Source organism: Pollachius pollachius (genome assembly GCF_949987615.1).
Source record: "Pollachius pollachius genome assembly, chromosome: 20".
Classification (NCBI taxonomy): Eukaryota; Metazoa; Chordata; class Actinopteri; order Gadiformes; family Gadidae; genus Pollachius; species Pollachius pollachius.
This window is the reverse complement of record NC_136953.1, coordinates 14,988,167-15,014,042: the sequence shown is the minus strand read 5'-3', so window position 1 is coordinate 15,014,042 and position 25,876 is coordinate 14,988,167. Positions and strand designations below refer to the sequence as shown.

Below are 25,876 nucleotides of genomic sequence, written 5' to 3'. Positions count from 1 at the left end.
CATCCGTACTCTTCCCCCACCCCCACAAAGCCTATTTGGGTCTGTGTGCGGTCTGCTTGTCTTCCATCAATGCTAAAAAGTCAATGTGTAACAGAGGCAACGCACAGAGGTTTCAGACGCTGCGATGTGCCATTTATCTCTGTCAGACGCGCTTCAGTGCGAGTCCTTATTGGCTTGCTGGCATCCGTGATCACCAAGGCGGCTCTCCGCAGATCTCTGGCACCATGCTAATGAAAACAGTTTGGAGGGAAGGGGGGGGGGGGGGGCACTAGGGCCTTCTCCACACACACACCCTCTGAAGGGCCGGGTGCCCCACTCTGGTCCAGTGCTAGCACAGCCCTGGATTGGTCCAATAAATCCCAGCCATGAACGCGATGACTTCAATATGCTGCTTAACAGCTTGTTTATCGGGGTCTGAGTGAATCTGTGTTTCTCTAAGCAGTCTACAGAGTATTGTCCAAGAGCCAACAGCTGATTGGATAATGATCTACCTGTAATTGACAGCAGTTGATTGGACTGTGTTTGAAATGTGTGTAAAATACAAACTTACCTTTCAGCACTCAAGCCACCTCCCAAACAGTTCAAGAGCTGCGACGTAAACAAGTAAAAAAATACATATTAGTTTCAAACTCATACATCTCGTCGAACATCAATCCAGACACACATTGTACTACCAACTGTCATAAGAGCAATGCTGGGGTCAAGGGTCAGGGATAAAGACCGCGAGGATCTACAATCCCAGGGGGAAATAACATCACGAAGGGCAAGCGGAGACACAGCATTGCAGCGATCCGCGAAGCGTCGGGTTCACAACCGATCTTGTGGCCCTTTGCTGCTGCCTTGCTCACTGTAAAGGGCAAGCATTCATTATGCTCTGATTATATTTGGCAGGGATACGTGTCTGACGGTTAAGCCCTTGTAATTTCCACAACCCCCCCTCCTCCACCACCCCACCATTCCTCGCCGCTGATATTCAATCAGCGCCTGATTGTAGTTTATCTCTCGTGTGTTTCGCTGGTCGGATGTCGGGGGGTCGGCGGAGGGGCCCCCACATTAAGCGGACGAACGCAAACGATGGGAGCCGGGAGCCGGGGCCTTGAGGGGGGGGGGGGGGGGAGGCGAGGAATCGGGGACCCCGGGCGGCCGCAGACGCTTCTCCGCTTGACACTCAATTACATTGTGGGCGCCGCCGAGAAAGGTCAGAGATTGACGAAGAACAAAGGAAAGAGCCACTCTCTGCGCTGATTGTGAAGAGGAAGTTCACTTTCAAATAAGAGGTGGGGGGGGGGAAGCGGAGAGAGCCAAAGAGGGAGAGAGAGGGAGGGACTTTGTCATGTGACTGATACGCAGCATGTCGCTGTGCTTCGTTCCCTTCCTCCGTTTTTGTCGTCCCCTCTCCCCCCAAGAAGGAGATAAAACTCAGGCTTGGCTCTGGTTCCCGGACCATTAGATTCTGGCGAGGTGCATATGATTGCCGACGACGAGGCCTGAATGTGTGAATGGCCACTGTCAAAATGGCGAAGGGGGAATTTATTCATGGTTTATATGCAGGCTTTATGATGGAGTTATTGAGACCAAATGGCCGCGGTTTGATATACTGCAACACATCCTGCCGTATAAACCCGGCTGCAGGGAAAGGCTTATTAGGATTCATATCTGCCTAGCATTTGGACGCATTAGTTAATAGGCTGACATAAATCTTACTTTTTTTGTCTCAGGGTACATTCATCATAGCAAAGGAGCCTTGCTTATACACACTGACATTTCAACATATTGCAAAGATTATAAATTGGTGTGATTATCTATATTTTTCTCTACCTCTGTGTTTTACAATATCCTTGTTGGGTTTAGAGATCTCTGAAATTGCGTCACGTTTTAATGGCAGGAGGTGTCTCTGTAACTCGTTATAAAAAAATTCCAGCTTGTCGGGAAACGGCATAAACCAATTAGCAGCAAACGTTTGCTGGGAACACCGGATTCTGTCTGCCAAAGGTCCCCCTTATGCGCACTGGATTCCCAGTGAATAACTGGGCGAGCACGTCACTGTCATGGCACTATCAGGTTCCCACCGGGGCACCTGCTACGAGACTCAGGCGCGGCTAAATCAAACCGTTATCTCCGCTGATAGGCTGCGAGGTTATGAGGCGGAGCTTGGCAGAAATGGAGGCAAGCTGCTGGAATCATGGCATGTTTCTGATTATAGAGTCGTCCTCCGTGTGTCTGAGAGTAGAATCATGCCTTCTGTATTTTTTTTGTTTTGTTTCCCTTCTTGTAATTGTTGAACAGACGTAAGCAAGTGGTGTTGTGTGTCTCCCACGGCCTTCAAAATGTTTTTTCCATTTACTCTTTTGTTAATTCGTAATTCGTTTATCTATAAACAAAAAGGATATTTTGATGTTTTGTTTGTTGTTGTAAGAACTAACCATCTTGTTGCTAAAATAATTGGCACTTGAAAGCATTTTAATGCTGCATTACGTCAACGTTTGACTTGCTATCTTCACCATTTGGTTTAACTTAATAAACTCGAAAGCTTGCCTCCCTCTTGCCTCCAAATTGTGTCTCATCTCCTTTATCCACCAACCACCACAACAAACAAACAAACAAACAGTGTGGAAGCACACCGAGGTACAAACCACCAAGTGTCGGACCAAAGACACACATAACCGCACAAAACTCAGCGATTACAGGTTTCCCATCTTCAACTCGAGGGCCTCCAGTGATGAATCCATCACTTGTTGTACAAAAGCCCAGCGTAAATGCAACCCCGATGACCTACTTCAAACCCCATCTGTTTCAGCGGCAGCCAACGCAGCCGCAAACAGGCCGACCAAAACACTGTAGAAAGCGCGGCGGATTAGCCAGTGAGGCTGAAGCGGTCAGGTTGCTGCCCCTGCAGCTCGTCTCCGCCTGGCACACGGTGAGGCACGTTAGCTCCGTGTTGCTTGGTTTCCTAATTGCCTCCCATGCGTAGGAAGACCGCGATCATCCTCGACACACAATATGCTTGAAGGTATACACGGCGGCCGTTTACGCAATTAATGCCCTTGTTGGGGGTTGGGGGGGGGGTTGCTCAGATGGCACAGAGATGACACTAATGGAAAAGAACGAAATGTTTCTCGGTGTGTCTTTGTGTGTGTGTGTGTGTGTGTGTGTGTGTTCAAACCAGCTTGACGTAACCTCTGTGACCCAGTAACGACCGGACCTTGAAGCTTTATCTAAGCCCAGTGCTAATTTCTCATCTTCATCCTGAGCGCGCACACACACACACACACACACACACACACACACACACACACACACACACACACACACACACACACACACACACCACGCAGCCCTCTTTTCATCCTGTGTCCATGCGCCGGCCGTCAGAGCTGAAGGCATCTCGTTATACCCATGGACCTTGATGTCAGGGTCACTGTCCACACGACACCATCTCCCTCGCCTCTCTCTCGTCCGTCCGTCTCAGCACGTGTGTCTCTCCTCCCTCTCCTCCTCCCCTCTCCGGCCGTCGCTCTGAGACTCTCTGGTAAGCCTCTCGCTCCCCCTCACCGCCTCCCCCCGTCCCCTCCGCCCCCCCGCTGTCTCTCTGCGTCCCTCTGGAAAGCTTCTGTCCATCGCCCGTCCTGACAGCCACCCATCAAACCGGGCCGCAGTTGAAAGCAGCCCCTGAACAGCTGCCATTCGGCAGGGCCGGGCTATCAGCCCGCCTGCCAGCAGCCCCGACAGGGACCGCGCTTCAGCGGAGCAGCTTCCAACGTCAGCTCCATTTCCCCTCCGCTGCAAATGGAAAAGGAGGCGGAAGACTCAATTTCCCAACACCCCCCAACCACCAACACACCCAACCGCAAACACATCCAACCACCAACACAGCCAACCACCAACACATCCAACCACCAACACATCCAACCACCAACACATCCAACCACCTACAGCCCCTACCACCAACACAGCCAACCACCAACACATCCAACCACCAACACATCCAACCACCTACAGCCCCTACCACCAACACATCCAACCACCAACACATCCAACCACCAACACATCCAACCACCTACAGCCCTTACCACCAACACATCCAACCACCAACACATCCAACCACCTACAGCCCCTACCACCAACACATCCAACCACCAACACATCCAACCACCAACACATCCAACCACCTACAGCCCTTACCACCAACACATCCAACCACCAACACATCCAACCACCAACCACCAACACATCCAACCACCAACACACCCAACCACCAACCCATCCAACCACCAACACATCCAACCACCAACACATCCAACCACCAAAACGCCTTACCACCAACATCCATTACCTGACAAAATCCCTCTAAAAAAAAGGTATTACCAAAATGATTATAGTATATAGAGAGATCTGAAACTATATATATGGTCGTTTTTTATTCCAGATTTATCATTGATTAGCTCGTTATTTATTAGACTGCAGTTTATCGGTGCGTGTCCTGGGCACACAGGTGTTTAATGATGCGCAACAGGTTGAGAAGACTCTTTTCCTGAACAATGTTGGCAAACTAGAAATCAGACCAGGCACTGGAATGCCTGCTGTTTCATCCCTCTCTGCTCCATTTGTCAACTCTGAAAATATTTGCTTTATGTCGTATCAAACAGGAAATCAATGAACTGCTTTTTTTCCCTTTCTTATTCCCCCCACTGCTGCACCATCTGGAAGTCTCAACAACTTTCAATCTGTGACATTTGTTGAGATGTGTGATGGCTTTTCGCTTTAAAGACAATGTTAAATGGTACTCAGAATGTGTCTTAATGCTGCACTGTGGCGTAATTCCAAGTGCAAACCGCGGTATTGAGCATGGAAGAAATGGAACATCGATCCTTCCAGATTTGTTCGGAACATCTGAAAACTATACGACACGCTACCCAACTGGTTGGTGACCCTTTGCACGCTTTATACGAGTTAAGGCCGAGAACTTTTTATATTACCGGTGGAAATCAGCAAGTCCGCCAGTCTGAGGAGAAGTTGTCTCCAAAGAAGGTTGAGCTGAGGGAAAGTAAAGATGTAGATTCCATATGAAAATAAAGTAGCAATGTGTTGTTCTGTTTCTCTCTCTTTGTTTCCGATGTTAGTTGGCTTATTAGCCGGGAGAGATGCATGATGTAACAGCTCAGGAATCAAAACCCCTTTCCACGAGGGCCAGACGAGTTGGTGCGGCGGAGGACTTCACATTTTTGTTGGGAGTTGAAGTTTTGGAAATAACTGCAACTTGCTGATCTTTCCACCTCTCTGTCCGCCCACTCACTTGGACTTCGGACGGCCTTAAAACTGCCTACAGATATCCCAAAGCGAAAAACCAATCTATTGAAAATTGTACTTAATATATTTTATGAGTATACTTGGAATAAGTATACTACGCATAACAGGCTGTATTCTGTGAAACAATAATGTAATCCAAGTGTATTATTATGTTATTTTGTAAGTATACTAATATCATATACCTACACCAATACTTGCACAAAAAATATCCAAAATTCAACGTATGATCGTTCCAATTTTAGGTCAATATAATCACATTGAAATACAGTTATGACCATCAGACTTAACGTATAAAATATGTTTCTTCCATCGGGTTGAGCTATGGTCCAATGCAGTCTGGTAACGACGCACAAGTCCACGCACATTACATCCTCCCATTTTTCCCCAAAATGCCACGCAGGTTCCCACTGTATCCAGCTTGATTGTTTTTCCTTTCAATTTACCAATAAACCACATGTTCTCCTCAGAGTGATGCTGGCATCACCAGGGCCGTCTTGCAGCGGCGGCGCCTGCCAGCCGAGTCAATCGGCAGGCCGCAGCCGCCCAAGGAAGTCCAGCCATCCGGCCCGCAGTTCCTGGACAGGCCGCGGGCATTGTGTTGTGGGCTCTCTGGCGGTCGCCGCCAAAGCTTTCAGTCCTTTTGTGCACAAGCATTGGCTCCCCCCCCCTTCCCCATAGCCGTAAGACCGACGTGAACAAAGGACGCAGCAGTTGGCCGGGTTTGCACCGCGATGTACCTGGGGGGTGGGAGGTGGGGGTACGTAGGCATGTTTTGCATGGGCCAGGGAGGGTGACCATGTTGGATCCATTAACATGTGTGAGAGAGAGAGAGGGGGGGGGGAGAGAGGGAGAGAGAGAGAGAGAGAGAGAGAGAGAGAGAGGGGGAAGGGAGACAGAGAAAGGGGGGGGGAAGAGAGAGAGAAAGAGAGAGAGAGCGAGGGTGATGAGAGTGTGTGCTGATGCTTTTCCAAGCCTAAAATTGCCCTGGGGGAAAACTGGCATTGTGGATGGGCTTCTTCCCAGCTTCTATTCAGCAGAGGAAGTTAATGGAACTGAAGTGGGTCTCGTGGAGTCAAACCGAACGTGCCTCACCAACGGACACTATTGCCTTGAAGTGGACAAGATGAATCCTGGGGTACGATTCAGTGTAAAATAATATGGTGTGCCACATGGCCGCAATGATACGTGAATATATTAACAGTATATCCATCTATAACTTAAGAATTACACTTTTACCCATCAGAACACCTATTTTAAATGTCTCTTTTTATAGTAGTATCGTATAACTATGTGGCTATAGGTATAAAAGCATAAAAATGTATAAAAGCTTTAAATTAAATTGTGTCCTGCTGGCAGAAGTACAGGCATATTGCACGCATACTTTAAACTCTTTTATTGAGTGTAATATCTGGGATAGCAGGCCTTCAGAATTCAAGTAAGCGATGGCTTAAACTGATACCATAACTGCTGTGTTCCACATGCCGAAACTACAGACTTATACCAACACACTTGAGAAGTCTTCCCTCCCCTGTACAAACCTGCCGTTTGTTCCAAACACAAAGTCTAAGTCTGTAAAGTCTTGCTTTCAAGGGGACTTAGGCTAAAGAAAATACCTGTTTTGACAGCTGAGGGATGGATGGTAAGGTCATCTTTGAAAAAAAGAATACTGCACTTCCATTTATTTATTTATTTGCTCTTAGAAATCCTCTTATGGAAACCTTCTTTCAAAGCGTCTCATTGTGCCCTGAGTCTGTTTATTTATCTTTTTCTACTTTTTTGTCAAGAAAATTCCCTCTCTTTGGCATCTCTAGCTTTCACTGCAGGGTTTGAACTATTTTCACTCGTTCACTATCACCACGGAGTATATGAAAGAGCTGCATTTCAAAAAAATTCGGTGAACTTTGCAATAAATATATTTTCTCCCCCACAATTTGCCAGCCTCGGCGTTATCTAATAAGTGAGGGATAAGCCATTCATCTGTGATGGAATGTATCAGTTAATGGAAGGGGTGACCTTCGCTCGCCCTTCTGTAATAGCCCAGCATCATTAGAGCGAGGGTTAAGAGAGGGCTTCTCTCGCCATATGTTCCTATAATTACGTTGCACTTCACTCAAGGCCCCTCCTAGAGCTTCTTCTGAGCTGAGAAAACGCCAAAGGAAAATGTGTGTGTTACGGCTAAACACAAAGAATAATTATCGTTAGCATGCTAGCAACATCTTCACCCTCATCATCACCGTGGCTTGTAGTGTATTCATAGCAGGGAGTGTGAGAGAGAGAGAGAGAGAGAGAGAGAGAGAGAGAGAGAGAGAGAGAGAGAGAGAGAGAGAGAGAGAGAGAACAAGAGAGAGAGAGAGAGCAGGTGAGAGAGAGAGAGAGTAAGAGAGCGAGCGGGAGAGAGAGAGAGATAAAGCCAAAAGGGAAAATGTTGATAGGTGAACCTCGACACGCTGCTGAATTCCTCCCGGGTTCATTTCTTCGAAACCTGTCTGTGAAGGAATGTGACTGATTGACTGATTAACAAAGCTTCTGGAAGGCTCCGCGAGCATAAAGAGGAGACTCCGGGTCACAGCTCAGCCTTGGATTCAGAAAACAGCAATCTCCTGCGCGCCGCCACCGCCATGAGTGACACGTTATTTTCTCTCCCGAGCCTCAAAAACTTCCATTCGTATTCCTCAAGACCGTAGCCTCCCACCAGCCCCCCCCCACCCCCCTGCCATCACCACCACCACCACCCCCTCCCCCTGACTCTTCCCCAATCTATTTTCTGCCCGGCTAGTCTTATAAAACTGCATATACTCTGTCAGATTGCTCCTATCATCGCTCCCATACTGTTTAGCGCCTGGGCATATGAAGTGCAGATTGTGAAATTAGGGCCAAAGCAATGTGGATAAAATGTGAGTTGATTAATAATGGGTTGCAGGTCCACCACCGATGAAATGTGCAGGGGCTTTTTCGTGAAAAATCTTGGCATTCTGCATGAAGTATCCGACTGCATGATTCTTCAATATTCTGCGTTATACTCCTCTATCCAGGGTGATTTGATTAGGTTTTAGATTGCTGAATTGATGTGGATGCAAAAACAGTAGGTTTGTGGGATCGGGTTGCATGAGCCATACTGATGATTGCCAGGGAGTTAAATGTGTGAGATAAACCCTTTAAAATTGGGATGGAAATATTCCCTCCATCCAGACCAACCGACGTTACAATTTTTGCCAAAAGCTATTTTCCAATACTGAACGTATTTCAATCATTAAAAAAACAATCCATGAATAACTATAACAAATGAACACAACATATCCGACGACAAAAACAAAATGACAGTGGAAAAGGCCATTAGCTGCTGAATTAAGTTAATGTTTCTTTTCATTTCAAGCTTGAGCTATGTGCCGCGCATAGCTGAATGGATGTGCTGTGGTCCCAACACGGTTAAAAATACACCGGGGAAATAAAACAGGGCTGTACAAGGAAATAAATCTAAAGTAAAATGATAAACAAAAAGCTGCTCTCTTAACAATGGGAACAAAAACAACTTATCTCAGACACTTGCTCCAAGTGAGACTAAATCACATTAGCACAATCAAGTATTCCGTCAACCGAAAAAAGCTTCAAAACGTGCAAGTCATCAACGGACGATCAAACAACATTTAGATACGTTTTTATTTTGACACTGTCGTGTCAGTCTCCATACTCCACCTCTGTATACACGTTGTATAACCGCACAAATAACAAGATTGTTTCACCCAAGCACAGTAACTGTTCTTTTACCTCTGCAGTTCAGACCTGTTTGCTTGACTGTGATTTTCTTCATATTCCAACTACATTATTTCTCCTGGTACCCAATGGATTCACATTCAGCTTATAATGTTGGGGTGTTATTCTCTCCCCTTCCCCCAGAAAAGTAATTATTATCTAGGATCATCAGGATGAAATAGATAAGCAATGACAGCTTAAGCTGTATTATAAAACATTGTTGTTTTTGTTTAGGTAATCGTTGCGAAGTACTACAAGTACATTTACAGACAGCACAGGCTGTTTGAGACTAAACACAGACTTGTGTATTCTAAGAAAGAAAGCTCAAGTTTAATTTGTTTGAATACTATATTTAGATCAAAGTATGTCTACTTCAAATAGTACAGCTTTGGAATGTGGTCTTGAATAAATAATGTTCAAGTAATTACACCATTGTGGTTATATGATGACATATCAATAGCACATCCCTATGTGACACACTGTCTGCCATACTATGCAGAATGGGACCAGGTCAACACAACAGTTGTTTGTTTCCCCGAGACGGGGAGTGTGGCCGTTTTGCCAACGCAACGTATAATTTCCTCACGGTACATGTTAGTTGCATATAGATTGTTGAGGTAATTCCATGTCCACTTCCACTTAATGCCATGTGGGCACGGCATGCTAAGAATTTAAAGAATTTGCCGTCAATCCAGACAAATTCTGTGAGTTTGTGTTTTCCCTTAAAACACACGTGACTTAATCAAATGCCATCTCGTTCCGTTCGGTGAACATCCCTTGCGGCACGTTGCATCTTCGCTACACTCCACGACCACTTAGTGGGCTGTCACAGAAAGCACTGCAATTTATATAAATTGAGGCTAATACGCGGTAAGATGCACGCAGCTAACCCCTGCTACTTTCTATGTGGTCTCGCTGTGCCGACCTATTACCACATTGACCATCAATAAAACCCTATCTCGATTATTTTTGTTTAATATCAAAATAATTCTGCACTAAGCATCCTTTCCAGAGGGACGGCCGTGCCAGTCCATTAAACCAAACCGATGTACGGGTATGTTTCCTTCAGACTCCCTCATGGATTTTATTTTCTGTACCACTGGATTACAAAGGTCTGAAAACGGTTAGTGTCTTCAGTCCCGCTTTCAAATGGACCAGGTGTTACTGGAGGAGGCGGAGGGAGTTGGACTCCCTGCCGAATGGGGACTGGGTTCGATCCCCAGTGTCGGCAGCTGACATGAAGGCCTCCTTTAGCAAGAGGCCAAATCCCAACCTGCTCCTTTATGACAGGTATTTATCGGACATTACTATATTTCTGACTGTTAAATGACTAAATAGTCAGTAAAAAAAAACACCCAACTACCCTTAATTGTATTAAGAAATAAAATGGCCAGACAATAGTGTATATCTTGCTCTACAGGTGCTCATCTACTGTTCCCGAGTTTCATTCGATCCGGTTGACACGGTTTGTGTTGTTTGAGTATTACTCCAGCACTCGGTGCCACACAAGCTGACTTCCTGTTTGACTGAACCCTGAACAAAGTCGTGTGCCGCAGTGCCTAGAGAGTTCCTGGGCAGCACAAATAGGCCATGCAGAGGCACTGAGGCCCCCTCTACTCTGACCAAGGTCAGTGGGCCTCCGCTGGCTTCTGGCCCGTAGTGCTGGGGGCTGCAATTAGGACGCGTGCCCATGTATCACGCGGGGTTATTCATTCAGCGAGCTAGGTATTAACTCGTCCTACACGCAGCCGTGGGTTACACCGGTCTGGGGAGGAAAGGCCATGTTCAGCCCACAGGGGAGACGCTAGCTCATATGTAAATATGAGAAATGGGGGCGGATGTCACCTTGCTCTGGTTGGTGGATCGGGGCGATAATGTCCCGGGAATGACGAACAGTTTTTGTAACAGCCATGCCACGGTGAAGGTCCTTTGTGTCCACTGTTGTGCGCACGTATGCTAACAAACGCAATGCGTTGAGGGGGGGGGGGGTAGGTTAACAAATATACATTTAGCTTTGCAACAGGATTCATCTACATAAATGAAGGAACGCAACTAATTAATGGATCCTCGTACTTCAAATATTACTGTAAATTAAGGTGAATCACATTTAGAGACGGATGAGGATTAATGGGACTGTACGGTTGGTTAGTGTGTCAAGTGTTCCCTGGTGGTGCACTGGTCATGTGAGAGCCTGCTACTCCCATTTCACACCGGAGCTTTTGATATTGCTCTTGAAAAAGCCGGCCTCTTGTGCTGAAATGGCTTCACACTGAGATCAGTGGAGTGCTTGGGGTGCCAGGCATGGTGATGTACGATCTTAATTTTGCACAACACAGGAGAGGATGCACACTCCTTCATTCTCCCTGGCTGGGCCGGGAGAGGGGTGAGTCAAAGATGCAAATGTGGTCTGTGGAGCATGAGCCTGTTAACCTCAATGGTAGACTCCAGACTTGCGGAACAGCACTCACGATCCACCCTCCAAAAGAATTGGATGCAAAACGGGTGTTTGAGGGTGGAAATAGAAAGGTGGTTGGAAAAGTGCATTGATGTCACAACATACCTGTCTCTTCCCTTCGTGTCAATGAGGATGAACATCATTTTTAGCATTTTTTTATAAAGTAATAAATGCTAAAGATTTATCAGATTTTAGGAGATGAATTGCAGTTTACAAAAGGAAAGCATGATTGGATAGGTGCAGGACTGAAATAAATTTAAGAAAAACTATTGCAAGATAAGTTAAGAAAAGGGAGATCATCAAAAGCTCAACAATTGTGGTTCGCAGAAGGAAAAAACAACATCAACAAGAGTGCTGATGAATTCTCTCCATGTTTGTGTGCTAATAATATCCGCAATAGCAATTGACTTGCATCACTGTGTGCTTTTCACAGTATTTCACATTTTTTCCCCTTCATTTCCCTCCATCTATCAAAGCGTGGAGGCAAATGTCGCAGCAAAAACATAAATCCCACCCAATGAGGCATGGTGATGATGGGCGTTTTTTTTTCCTTTTTTATGGATATGAAAGCACCTAAATATCAACAGTGCCAGGGGAACTCTCCCCACCAAGCGAGCTCATGTGGCAGTGCATGTGAGGAGCCGGAGAAGGCTTTTCTGTTCCCCTATGTGGAGCACAGCTGGGCTGATGTGCACCGTGCGCGCGCGTCAGAGGTGGGTTCGGGAGAGGAAACCACGGCTACGAAAACAAAGTCTGTGCCGTCCGAGCCGTGAACCACCCGAGTGGATCGTGGTGAGCGATAATTAGCACATTAAGGCGAGAGGCAAAAAGGAAACGCGACTTGAGGAAATCAACTGTTAACGAACATCTGAGACCGTGAGCAGGCTGCGTCGAGGGCATATGCTCCTCGCCCACCTCCTCCTCCCACGGTGTTGCGCAATGTTTATCCCACCGATGAAGAAGGGAGAACAAATTAGAAGAACGTATTAACGGTGCGCTAGTCTTTCAACTTTACTAGCTAGTGTCCGTCGGAAAGGAAACATTGCGGGCCAATTACAAAGGAAAGGGTTTTTTCCATGGCCAAGCCTTTAATGTGAGCGAATGTTAAGCAAGGCTTAAACCACCACTTCATCTTATAAATGTTATCCGGGAGAAGAAGAAAGAAATGAGCACATGTGTTGGTGTCTATAAAACGTGTTAAATGTCCCTTCATTAAGGAAACACTAGATACACAGCACACCAAAGACTTGTTGAAAGTTGAACTCTTAGGGGAAAAAAACAATAAAATGTCACAGCATTGCAACTGCAACAGTTACACTGCATATAACTAAAGAATATATATCATATTACCAACGAGTAACGTAAACAAACAAAGATGAACATCTTAATTTCCTTCCTGAACCAGGCGGGCGTCGGGGTCGTGACCCCGTGATACATCACGCTGCGCAGCGGCGCGTGTTGACGCTACGTTGTCAAGATGTTTCGGTGACAAATCTGCCATGCAGTTAGCCGCGCGGCAAGGTCGCCGTTTTTACTGGTCAGGGCCAACGGTCAAGAAGCCAAATCCATCACGACCGCTCATGCATGAAGTACAGCTTAGTACTCCCTGGGTCCCGTGTTCTGCCGTCTCAACGCCAGGGGTGTCTTCCACATCTATCAGCCTGGTGGTCAAGTGAAGAGGGACGATGGATTGGGTGCGGTCTAACAACTGGTTGTGTAAAGGGGTGGTTGATCGGGTGTGGTGGTGTCAGCGCCGGGGATATCTCCACATCTATCAACCCGGTGGTCAAGTGAAGAGGGACGATGGATTGGGTGCGGTGTAACACCTGGTTGTGTAAAGGGGTGGTTGATCGGGTGTGGTGGTGTCAGGCCGGGGATATCTTCCACATCTATCAACCCGGTGGTCAAGTTCAGCTGTGGGAGAGGGGTGAAGACGCTGTGTGTGTGTTTCTGTGTGTGTGTTTGTGTGTGTGTGTGTGTGTTTGTGTCGACGGCCGTGTGTAATCAAAGGGCCCGTGAAGGGGTGAGTTGTAATTACCAGTACCTATACTGTCCTCCCACACAGCCTAATCTGCAGGGACTAGGGGAGCAGCAGGCCTGGTGAATAGGGCTTATTTATACATTAAATTAGAGTGCAATTAAAACCCGTCTTGTGCCGGATGTGACTATGCTCATTTGCATAGTGTATTTAAAATACAACCGAAAAGGAGCCATTTCAATATTTTATAAATTTGAGAACTGTAACTTTTTTTATGAGACTCATGGCACCAAGAAATGTGACATTATTTAAGTTTATTTGCTCTTTACAAAATGCTAATAGAGATGAGTATTGGGTATGATTTGCGTGCTGAATGGAGATACATGAAGATACATTTAACACCAAGCGACTCCATCATAAATATTCATATCTTAATGAACCATACTGTAATTCAAGACACACACACACACACACACGTCCGGTCCAGAGTCCCCATACATAACCATTCAAGCTAATACGCTACTAATATGCCATAAAAGCTACAAAAATGTTAATTTAAAGACAAACATACTCCTCTTACAAAGGCACAGTATCTAATCTGCTCTAGTGAGCTTGTTTGGAAGCAAGCGGGGGGATCATTATATTGGCCAAGGACCATGGAAAAAGACATTAATTCTCACATTATCATTCAGGGATGTGATGGTGGGGGATTTTGGGTGCGGTCTAATGCTTGGCGTCCCCGCCAGGTTATGAATAGGGGTGGTGGATTGGGTGTGGTCCAACGCCTAGCATCCGAGCCAGGTTGGGAATGGGAAGGGTGGTTTGGGTGCGGTCTAACGCCTTGTGTCTGGGCCTTGTTGTGAATAGGGGTGTTGGATCGGGTGTGGTATAACGCTGATGCGAACGGTGGAATGAGTGTGCTCTAACACCTGGTATCTGAGCCAGGTTGGGAATGGGAACGGTGGTTCCGGTGCGGTCTGACGCCTAGCATTTCCTTCAGGTTGGGAATGGGAACGGTGGATTGGGTGCTGTCTAACGCCTAGCATTCCCTTCAGGTTGGGAATGGGAACGATGGATTGGGTGCTGTCTAACGCCTAGCATTCCCTTCAGGTTGGGAATGGGAACGGTGGATTGGGTGCTGTCTAACGCCTAGCATTCCCTACAGGTTGGGAATGGGAACGGTGGATTGGGTGCTGTCTAACGCCTAGCATTCCCTTCAGGTTGGGAATGGGAACGGGGGAATGGGTGCGGTCTAACGCCTCGATTCTGGGCCAGGTTGTGGACGGTCTCCCTCCCTGTGCTGATGCGCCGTGGCGACCCTGCAACGCGGTGTGATACTGGGGGGACGGGGCCCAGCTGTCAGAGACGCAGCTGCCTGTTTTCCCCTCGAGTGAGCAGCGCTGCGGTCGCCCGCGGCATGCCGGGGTGTGTGTGTGTGTGTGTCTCTGTGTGAGTACGTGTGTATGTGTACGCGTGTTTGTGTGCGTGCCAGCGGGTGCAAGTTCATGTGTGTGCGTGTGCAAGTGTATGTGTGTGTGCCTGCACGTGTGAAGTAAAACGTATACAGGGGATCGACATGGTGCACTGGCATGGCAGGGATTCTGGTGGAGGCTCCATCAAAACATGCCCCCCCCTCCACCCACCCCTCTCCAGACCATAATACAACATGTGTATGTATGAGGTGGTGTAAAAGATGATGTATGGACAGGCCAGCCCCTGTGGTTCAGACGCAGTGCGTTTGGTGTCGATGGAGATCTGAAACAAACAAGTCAAGATGGTGGACGGATGACTCAGGGCTGAACTATTAATGGGAAAACCATCCTTTAAAAGGCCATCATCCCACCGCAGCTTGGAGCGTTTACCGGCACCAAGGGGAAGGAGATGGAGCAGAACAGACGTTTGGGAAACACATTATTCAACATTAAAGAAAATCCACACAGAGCCGAAACCGTACAAAGAGAATGGCCCGGTGCCAAGCATAGCTCAGACGGCGGGCTGTGTAACAAGTGTCGGGCATTAGCCGTACATTATGGAAACAATTTCACGTTGATGCTAATATGATGAAAAGGCCCAAAGATATATATCTATACATTTATCTACAAAGAAATCATAAGAAACGAGAACGGACGGTTGAACATATGGATCAGCGCATGATTGATGCTTTGGCCCCGCTGGCCTCAGCATCCAAACAGCCATCGCCATGGTAACACCCTCCCCCCCCTCCCCGCCTCCAGCCAGTTGGTGGTCGCTGGCGCTCCTCGTAGCGGCGGCGGCGGCGGTGCTCGGACACGATGGGCGGTGATGAATCGACGCGGCGTCGGAATCAGATCCTGAGATTAATGGAGTGCGTACCGTGTCGTTAGGGCAACGTCGTGATGGGCGGATTAATAAGGAGATTAAACCGGAGCTGTTACTGCGTCGCCGAGGGCGACCTGACAAGCTGACCCCCCCGGGCTCCGCGGGCTAACAGGGGGGTGCGGGGGGGGTAACAGCCACTTCATCATATCGTGCCTGGAGAGCAGCTCTGACCTTCGCCATTAAAAAACATCACATATCTCCTAGCGTGTATACTATGGCAGTTTGGTTGTCGTTGCTGCTGCTTTTTTTGCATCGGTTGAGAAAGGTTACACAGACAAACAGGCGTGTGTGGGTGTCTGCATGCGATTGTAGCACCCGCGTGTGTGTGTGTGTTGTGTTCGGCATCAATAGCGGCTGAGCTAATAAAAGTCTTGGCTAGCTCCGGAAATGCAAATGCTGACAAAATGTGATCACTCTGTGGCCAGATCAACAGACACTCGTGAGCAGATTTGGCTCATTTTGAACTTCCCATGTGTATCAGCACACACACAGACACACACACACACGAAAACAGGCACAACCACACACACACACACACGCACACGAAAACACACACACACACAAAAAAACACGCAAACACACACACACACACACGCACGCACACACACATACATTAACACACACACACACCCACACAGACGCACACACACACACACACACCCACACACACACACACACACACAAAACCAGACACACAAACAAATCTGTGATACACCATGTCCGTTTGACCCCATGCTCCATATGGTAAAAAAAATGAGCACATTTGTTGGAGATGTGTGTGTGGTGGTTGGTGGAGAGGTTTGGGGGTGAGAGAGACTACAGCCATCAAGCCCTGGGGGCCAACGTTGCTGAAGGTAGCCGTGGCTGGCACTGGGCCCCGTCTCTCAAGCCATGGCTCTGCATCAACTCATTTCTCCCCTGGCTCCTGAGCGCACACTAGTATTTATAGCAGTAGTGCTGGTTATAGTACTAGTGCTGGTATTGTTGTCGGTACAAAACGACTTGGTGCAAAACTCACGGTATCCTCAGAGGACTGCGTACGACTGGGGACCTTCAGTGTACACACTGTACACTGCGTGTTTCACCGGCCCTGAGGAAACACTGTAACCTCGTTAGTAGACACAATGAGGGGAGCCGGCAGGCGGGGGGCTGGAGGACCCGTGCATTGAGTCGACAGCGTTTCGATCAGCGCGGCACCATTAGGCCATTGAAAGGATTGAGATTATTAAAGAGCTGATTGGATTCGACACAACCGGAGTACATTAGAATAGATTGCCATCTCTGGGCATGATTACGGAAGGAGCACGTGGCTTTTAGCATACAGACGCACAAAATAAATAGACACAAGCACGTCTCCGATCAAGCCGCTGTGTCTGCTGCCCGAGACACGCACACACGGGGGATGAGTGTGTGTGTGTTTATACTAGTGTGTGTGGGGCTGTCTGTGATGTGAGGAGGAGGCTCACTTCAAGCAGGATAGGGTAGTTGACGGGGTAGTAATGATGGGGTAGTCTTTACTCTAAAAAGGTGTACATGCTGAGAAGCATTTTTCCCAGCAGCGGAAGATAATTGCTTCTGTTATAAGAGGCGCAGGAATATTTATTATGGACCGTTTTGTATCGTGTTGACCTGGTGCTGGTGTGAACCGTGTGATTTCAAGTGACGATCTAGGTTGACATCTCCAAAAGCTATTGGAGGGTTATTATTCCTTCTGTAGCCCTTTTGGATGTTTTCCATTCATCTCAGTTGTTGGTAAGCTTTATAGGCACTCTGGCCATTATCAGTGGCATGGCACATAAGACCGCTTTGTCACAATGTGCGATGTGAGTGGTGGCAGGAAGTGAAAATAATGACTGTTGGATTGCCGTGGGATGTCAGGCCAGAGAGAGTGGATAGTGGCTCGTCTTGTCTGTTTTTCCTCCGATGGAGTTCTTGATGAGTGGGTGAATTTCAGGTCAGAGTGGTGAACGGAGAGCAACAGAAAAAGGAGGGTCATATCATCTGATATTAAGAAAACTCCACCACACGAGAGTCAATGAATAGAATACCTGAAGAAAGTGGTGGCAACACCTCATCAGTGGACATCAAAATCCTGATGCCCTCCGCATTCGGCATGTGGCTGAGGAGGTAGAGCGGGTTGGCTGGTGACCTGAAGGTTGCTAGTTCGATCTCCGGCTCTTCCTAGTGTCGAGTGACGAGGTGTCCCTAAGCAAGACGCCTCACCCTAACTGCTCCCGGCGAGATTGCTGTCGCCTCGCATGGCTGACACCGCCGTCGTTGTTTGATTGTGTGTATGAATGGTTGAAGGTTAAGAAATATTGTAAAGCGATTTGAGTGGCCACTGGTTAGAAAAGAGCAATATAAACACAGTCCATTTTACCATCCTCTGACTCATATCAGTGTGTCATTATACATACACACATAAGTCCAAATGCATTGCAACATAGGGCTTAGCCTGTGTAGCATAGCCTCTACAAACGCAGACCACTAACAAAGTGAAATTAAAAGTGCCAGCCGACCTCTGGATGTTTCGATGTGTGAAACAATGTTATTGAAGTGAACTATTTACAAACAGAAATTGACCTCTGGGCTCAAAGTGGTCTCTTAATTTGAGTGGATGGTCCATTCTCCAAACAGGGCCAGCATCCCCATGCATTTGACCAGGGATAAAGCGTTATCACATCTCCCCTCGCCCTTCTCTGTGGGCTCCTCTGAATGGCCCAGCGGCCCAAGGGGGCACTTACTCGACTTCCGCTGACCTCTTTGTCCTTTAGCCCTCCGAGCACAACGCTCCCGTTTGAAATTATAACCGCCTTTCTCAATCTGTGGTCAAAACAATCGCTCGGTGCACAATTCAAATCCCCCCCCGCCCCCTACCCCCGGTGCACTTAAACGCTGTTACCAGCGAGATGGATATGCGGCAGTTTGTCGATATAGATCGAGGCCTGGGGGAGAGAGTCAGGAATCAAGCTAAGTGCTGCCCTGGAACCGTTCTGTACCGGCGGTTGTGATGGCGGGTCCACCCACTTGTCGGTTGGCCTGGATAAAGAGGAAGGCCTTTTAAAGAGGAAACCGATCATTTCATAGCCTCCCGAAAAAAAGGCGGTCAACAATGAAACCGAACTCAACTGAAGGTCGGGTTTTAGAGCGCCGTGCGTTAGAGGCACGGAAAAACAATAAGGCAACAAAGAAGCCCGGCTGTTTCCAAGAAGACAACAGGATACCATGTGACCCGCCAGGGGGTGCGCGGGAGCTCTGACACATCTGGCGTACATTACTCTACAGGCTACGGGCTACGGGTGGCTAGCCTCCTCGACGTCACGACACTACGACGTCGACGAGGAGGAGACGAGCTTTGAACGACGGCGTTGCGAAAACAAAATGAAAACAAACACAATCATTTCCAAACTTTCTCTGTGGGTGTAATTCAGTTATAATGCCACCAAGGAGGCCGGGAATCTGTCGCAGGATGGCTCGTTACGACTCACTGCCTTGGGTAATGTTGTTTTCTTTGCGAGCAAAATGAAATATAATATCATTAAATAGAAAAATGCTGAATTGAGCATCAGAAGATCCATTTTGGCGGCGTCCTCTCAAGTGTTTCGTGCGGAGGGCGGGCGGGGCTCGTAGGCGCCGTATCTCGCTGATCATTGAGACATTGCGGCGTGGAAACTCCCGGCAGTTGGCTGGTCGGGCCTCGTCCAGATGTGTGTGTGTGTGTGTGTGTGTGTGTGTGTGTGTATGTATGTTTTTATATCTGCCTGTGTGTGTGCGTCTGTGTCTTTGTGTGTTTTTTTGTGTGTGTGTGAGTGTCTGTGTGTCTGTGTGTATGTGTGTGTGTGTATGTGTGTGTGACTTTGTGTCTGTGTGTGTGTATGTATGTGCGTGTGCGTGTGTGACTGTGTGCGTGTGTGTGTGTCTATGTATGTTTTTGTTTTTGCGTGTGTGTATGCATGTGTGTGTGTGCGTGCGTGCGTGTGCATGATTTTGCATATGCAAGTATGTGTGTGCGCGTGTATGAATGTTTTGTTTATACCTATGTGTGTATGTGCGTGCCTGCGCACGTGTGTGTGCGGCGTGCCTGAGCTGAAGCCACACCACAGGCCAGGTGCAGCGCTGAATATCCTCGCCATCCGCCTAGCACTGTACCGACGAGTGGAAACATCGCCTCACAAAGAACGACCAGTGTTTCTGTGGCCTTCATGTGTGCCTGCTTGTTCCCCTCAGAAAACGGACAGCTTTTATCATCAGTGGTTATTAAGTGAGTCTAGGATGGGGAGGAGGGTGAGGGGGGGGGGGGGGGGGGGGGGGGGGGGGGGGGGGGTACCACAATGAAGATAAATAATAATCCAGGGAAGGCTTTTGACTGGGCTGATGCATGATTAAACAAAAAGGCATCCCCGGGCTTGAGTTGGGTGTGTTGATTTAGTGAGTGCTGGTGAAACGTAAAAAGAATACAGATGCCTGCCAGCGAGAGAGATGTTTCATGTGGGAGGAGGAGGAGGCGGGGAGCACGGCGTCTCCTGCATGCTTTATCTTTGGTGGCATTTTAAAATACTTTAGGGGGATGTATTGGCTTTCGCTGCCCAATTGTGGCACGGGGCCGGTGATCAATTCACTTTAAGGATGGGCAACCTGCCACTAGGATGGGGCAGGCAGTTGAGGGAGGGGACTCAGCTCAACCAGGCTGTATTACCGAGCAAGTCTTATAAGTCTTTTGTATGTGTGCTAAGCAAAGGCTTTTGTTTGTACAGTCACAAGTGGGGTTTGAATTCCATAAAGGCTTTCTGTTGAATGAAACCCAGAATAAAATGTACAACTAAGTGTGTTGTGTGTATTGTAACAATGACCATGCTACACGTCACCTAGGGGGCAGGAGATCTTCAGGTTGTGTGTGGTGATGGCTGGCTTAACCTGTTGCACATTGATTGCTCACTGTAGGTGTGCAGCCATACCCAGCCCCAGAGTCCAACCAGTCTGACTCGGGCCAGGTGAGGCTGCTTCAACCAGCCATCCTCCACACACACTCCACACATACGGATCTTGATTATCGCTTTGTTCGATTAAATGAGTCAAGAGGTGAGCCTCCGTGACATCACAGAAAAGCGACAGCTCATCGAATTCAGGTCAACATCAGTCATGTGTCTTCAATGCGACGCCCGAGTATTCAGAGCGCCTAACAAGATATGGAAAGCGAGCCGAACATACGGGCGACGTATTGCGACCCATTCGAGCAAGTACTCAGTAAGAGATGACAGCTGCTTCCCTATACAGCAACCGGGGAATTAAACAAATAAGACTAACGTGCAACAAATGACTTGCTTCCGCGCCATGTGGGGGACATCTGTGCTGAAAAGTGTCTCGTAGTTTGGTTTCACTTTCGTTTCGATGTCAAACGCACTTTGATTTAGATTAGGTGAAGTACCTCGTGCTTGATGGGAATGAGACGGAGGAAGACAGTGTGCTACGCAGGGAGTTTCAAATGTAATGCTACCTGACAATTAAAACAAAATTCCATTGCTCTACATCTGGCCAGAAGAAGGTTTGATCAGGAGGGTTGTAAAATTTGTCTACCGTATCGTATGTTAAACAGTGTCACTGGAGATGTACTGTGTTATTATCTGAACCAATGCATTCAAAACTAGCTGCAGTGACGGTGGTGTCACAGCAGTGATCTTGGCTATAATGTTCTTTTTTTGTTTCAGTAGCTGAGTGTATTATACAGAGAAATGATTTTTTGTATTAAGACTCTTAAGATTTGTATGTTTTATTTGTAATAAGTTGTCTCGGGCCTAGCGTACCCAACCATCGTGGGGAATGATCATTGAATCTTTGATTTGTAAAAAAAAAAGAAAAAAGCAATCTTATCAAGATGTGTATATGAAATACTACCTGATACGCTTATTTTCCCCGCAGTCTCGAGAAAATGAATGATTTCTGAATATCTACCGAATAATGGGCCCTGCTAGATATGGTACCAGCCAAATGTAATTACTCGACAGACTATGGTTTGTGGTCATTCTAGTCGCTGAAGAGACGTGACCTAAGGCAGGCTGTAATATCCTTAGACGGTCGCGTTCGGCAGAGAGGAATTCATCTGCATGTAAATAGACTGATGAAACGGGACCTCGACGCTGTGATCCCTTCTCCCTATTCCACCAGCTCCTTCTAATGTGACCAATGGAAGTCTATTGCAAATACGAGTTTTAAGTCATGCTCGCCCAGCTAAACAGGTCAGACCTGTAATTAAAGCGTGGTGGGGAAGGGGTGGGTATGGCTACTTCACACAAAGAATATCCAATATTTTGGAATATAAAATGGAGCCGTGGTCTTAGAAAGTCCCGAGGCATACAATTCAACAATCTTTGGCGATCATGTGATAATTGGCCTGCCAGATGGAAAAGCATACCGAGGCAGTATGAGGCATGCAGGCCGCTGTGATGAGGGTCATAAATGAGAATGGTTTAACGAGGTAGAACGTATTATTATTATCATTATTATTTTCCCAAAGGGGGCGTCCACTCAGTAATGCGTATACAAAACATGTAAGGGGATCTGGGTTCGGTTTTCTTCTATTCCCTGGGAAAAAGCAACACGTTCAGGCCAAAGATGATTCACAGCTGCCATAATATGCCTCCACAGAAACTAGTAAGCCTGCGTTTGACATAAAAACAAAATCCCTGGCCCGCTGAAGGGTTGACATGAGGTGGAGGAAGTAAAAAAGCTGTTGAAATAGAAATAATCTCTCCTTGCTGAAGTCAAAGGTGGAAAACAGTCAGAACTTTAGCGCGCGCACACACACACACACACACACACACACACACACACACATACAAACACTCTTCAAGGATTTCAGCCTTGGAAGGAATGCTGAGATATTAATGCGAGACAAAAAGTGAAACAATCAGACTATAAAAAGCATTCACAGCATTTGAACACATTTCAAGTATTTATTAAAACAAAAGTCCACGATTGCCATTGTAGAGCCCTTTAAACTGTGGATGTAGGACAGATTTTGTTTGCCTCACCCGTTTTTTGGAAATATACGGGTACTGTTTTGAAAGTGATACGTGGTGGCTGGTTTCATCAGCAGTGACTTATGTTAGTCGCATCGTGGAAGTCGTCTGCTAAACACTTTAAATATAGTCACGGTTCACGGAGGTATCTTCTTACTGTGTCTCTCAAGCCCTTGTTTATAATTCAACCAGGGCCAGGCTTGTCTCTGGAGTAATTGCAAATTCAACTTCTTATCCTGCCTGTGTAGATGTCAAAATGTTTACACCTTGCCTTGCAAATCCGATAAGAGCTATATGCCGAGGGATAGTCATCTCTTAAATGTTATTCACATCCTTATTTTCCTGTCTGACAAATTTTCGAGGGCCATGACCTTCTGAAATTAACGGGTGAAGATGGATGGAATAGAGCTAGCTGGGATCGCTGAACCACGTCAAAAGCCGGAAGAGAAAGATTTACTACGTTGCATTAAACCGGCAAAAAACAACAACATTGATTTATCGGATACCTATACCACGGAAAAGTCTTTCAAACTGGATTATGACAGACTCCTGTGATAGTGCCTCCTTTTGAGGCACTACCCCCCTCCCCTCCTATCGTATCCACACCAACCACCAACTTGAGTCTCCAACTGATGGATGAATCCCGCCTCCATATCTCCTTTCAAAATAAAAGGCAGAGGGCAGCTCCGCCACACCGCCGAGGTCAAGGGAATCAACCGGATCCGGCTTTGGGTGGGGGTCCATTTCTCAAAGTAGATAAAGTGTGTCGTGGGGAGAGTGGAAAGGCAGGCCTTGTTTCTCATTTACCAGATGGGGTCCATTCAGTCTGCGTCGTGGCCCCCCTTATCTCCCATCCCCAGCCAACTGTATGGACCCAAACCGTCTTGATAGGGACACGAGTGTGGGATAAACTTGACAGATCAACTTTTTCGATAGTCACCGAGCCCCATAAACAACTGGCACCGCCGTCTAATCTGATAATCCACCAATGAGAGATTAGTCGTGGGGTGTATTATTGTGTTGTCACTCTTGCTTACAGGGTCACATGGGATTTTGCTGCCCGGGGCGAGACGTCCCTGCCGGGCAAATCTCAGGCAGTGTGTCACAACGCAGCAGGTGAGACTCCACGATAAGACGAGGCGTCCAAAAAAGACCGCGCTGCAATTACCAGAGGAGTTAATGAGAAACCAATAAGGACATAATAGAACAGAAAAAGGGCATCGGAAGTTTGCCGATTTGCTTTTAAGGCAGAGAGTAAAAAAAAAGAGAAATAAAAAAAGGATTAAAGGTGATAAAAAAAATAATAAAATAAATAAAAGTATACTAATCATACGCAAGGAAACCAGGTGTAGACTACTTGAAAATAAAAAAAACTCATTAGGTTCCTCATGATTTAACCAAAAATCAGATGAAAATCTCCAACAATTTTATTAGCGATTCAGATTTCAGAAGGTACGTTGCGTTCTTTTTCTTCCTGCCAGTTTTAAGTGGTGCAGACCAGGTATGCTGTTTCGGTGCCGTACTGGCTGTATCGCAGAATGACGCCAACACAACAGCTCACATCCACTACGTCACTGCCATCCGACAGCCCGCTGCTCCTCTGTCCATTACGAACTACCTTTTACTACTACTACCCCGGCCATCCCCGGAGCCCTGCGTCCAGCTCACCGCTATCTCGCCGCTCCGAGAACCGAGAGTTGTTAAGTAATTCAAACATTTTTTCAAACTGCAATTTATTTCTCTCCCACCACCGGCGCCACCCCCACTCCCATCCCCTCTCCCCCCTCCCCTCCCCGAGACTTGTAATTATGGTCTATTAAAATGCAAATGATGTCAATGGCAGAGCCGTGCTAATCACTCACTGTCTGCTTGTGGCCGCTGGTGGAGCAGCGCGTTAGAGCGGGGGGGAGATTGGGGCGGACGGAGATCAGTTAAGGAGGGGATGAATTGGACCTCCGCCACCTCCTCTTCCACCTCCTCCTCCCCCTCTTCCGTGTTTGCCGGGGAAGGGCGGGGGGGCGAACAAAAGAACAACGATATTACATTTCCTTGTTGTCCCTAAGATATCGACGCCTTTCCCAATGGAAACCGGTGGAGTGTGACGTTCCCAAAATCACAATTGATGCAACCCCCCCCTTCCTGAACATATAACCTTGAAGCACTAGAACAGTTGAAGAAGTAGTTACATGTTACGGATTTAAATATGAACAAGATGTAATAAAATAAGTACAGAAATAAACAAATGCATGGTTTGTGCCTAAAGAGCCGGATGTAATATTTTCTTCTGATTACTTCGGCACATTCAATATTTTTCATGATTTACTGACATTAGACGAGACCATGAGTTGAAAGACCATCCACGCATTATCATCTTTAATTTACTAACAAGATGCAAAGTGGGCAAATTAAATTGTCTCCAACTGGCTAGAACACATTCCCACATGTCAACATGTGTATGAGTTCCTCGAGGCCAATGCCGCACAACCTCAACTCTTCAACAACACAGCCGCTGTATGCAAACATCCTTCACGCCTCCTTTTAAATCAGTAGTTTTTAATCTTGTTTCAGGAGCCCTGTTACACATGTGTATGATTTTGTCGCCTCATCAGTTTTACTATGCATTACATCAAACCTGGCGTGGGGTAGGGGGGCGGGGGATTAGGGCTTATCTATACCACCGTGAGTCACACAGCGTGCCAACCACCTCGCGCCCCCTTATCTGAGCCGCTGACACTGGGGTGGCATTATTAATAGCCACCCGGCTTTGGATTGTTCACGGAAATCCCGCAGAACAATATGGAAAGTGCAAAGCCGTTCTACGGGCGAAAAAGTAAATGAATACATAGCCGCGTCGCTGATGGGTTTACGGCGTAAACAAAACGGAAAGTCATTTCCCCAGTGTAGAACATGAATTAAACCCATTACGACTTATCACTCGCAAAGTCTCGGCCTCTATAATTGTCTGTTTATTTGCACAAAAAAAAAAGAATGTGCAACACAAAGAATATTGCA

General features: G+C 47.1%; 1 protein-coding gene across 7 annotated transcripts in view; it reads right to left on the bottom strand.

Annotated features, from left to right (window-relative positions):
- Nucleotides 1-25,876, bottom strand: part of LOC307090792 (receptor-type tyrosine-protein phosphatase delta) — a 361,739-nt gene that overhangs the window by 151,627 nt on the left and 184,236 nt on the right. For all 7 annotated transcript variants that reach the window (XM_079757563.1, XM_079757560.1, XM_079757565.1 and 4 more), the window contains exon 8: nt 551-588. The gene's annotated coding sequence lies outside the window, so the exon portion shown is untranslated. The remainder of the gene's footprint in view (nt 1-550; nt 589-25,876) is intronic.